This window comes from Triticum aestivum, chromosome 6B (assembly GCF_018294505.1).
Source record: "Triticum aestivum cultivar Chinese Spring chromosome 6B, IWGSC CS RefSeq v2.1, whole genome shotgun sequence".
NCBI classification, from domain to species: Eukaryota; Viridiplantae; Streptophyta; class Magnoliopsida; order Poales; family Poaceae; genus Triticum; species Triticum aestivum.
Window position 1 is genome coordinate 46,841,545 of NC_057810.1, and position 625 is coordinate 46,842,169.

Genomic DNA, 625 nt, shown 5'->3' on the forward strand with positions numbered 1-625 from the left:
CTAACACAAATTCCAATGATTTTATACAAGTTGATAGTCGTCTAGGAGGCGCAACACCTTCCACGAGTGGAAAGCAAAGCAAAGTTAAAGAAAGAGGTTATAGCAGGCATCAAATACTTTTCTGGTGTCATTGCTAGGGAAGTAAGTTAAGGTTGTATATCTTCTCTTCTATGTGTTGTTTCGGTAAAAGATTACATTCTTATTAACTATGTGTGATTGTATTTTATAGTAAACTTATGGGTTGTTTCATTTTCCAATTTTTTGAGATAAATTTTATTCAGTTACTTTGATTTCCTTTCTAACTTCTTTTTATTTTTTTATACTGATTGATATACCACTTGCGCAAAAATCAAAGCCCTGTCATTCAAAATGGTACATCTTGTAAGGTCCAGTAGACGACATTCATAGGATTTTGATTTGGTAGTTACACTTCAAACTTGTTTGGTTTTATAGTTTCATAGCAAAACTTAGGATTGAATAGTAATTAAGGGAAACCTTATCCATCAACTAGTTTGCACTCAAAGCTTGACCTGATGTGGGAAAGTTGGCTACCACATATGATTGAGCGGTTTCCGTATAGAGGTTTTTCTTCAAGTAAGGTACTCGAGCTGCCCTTTTCTTCCTC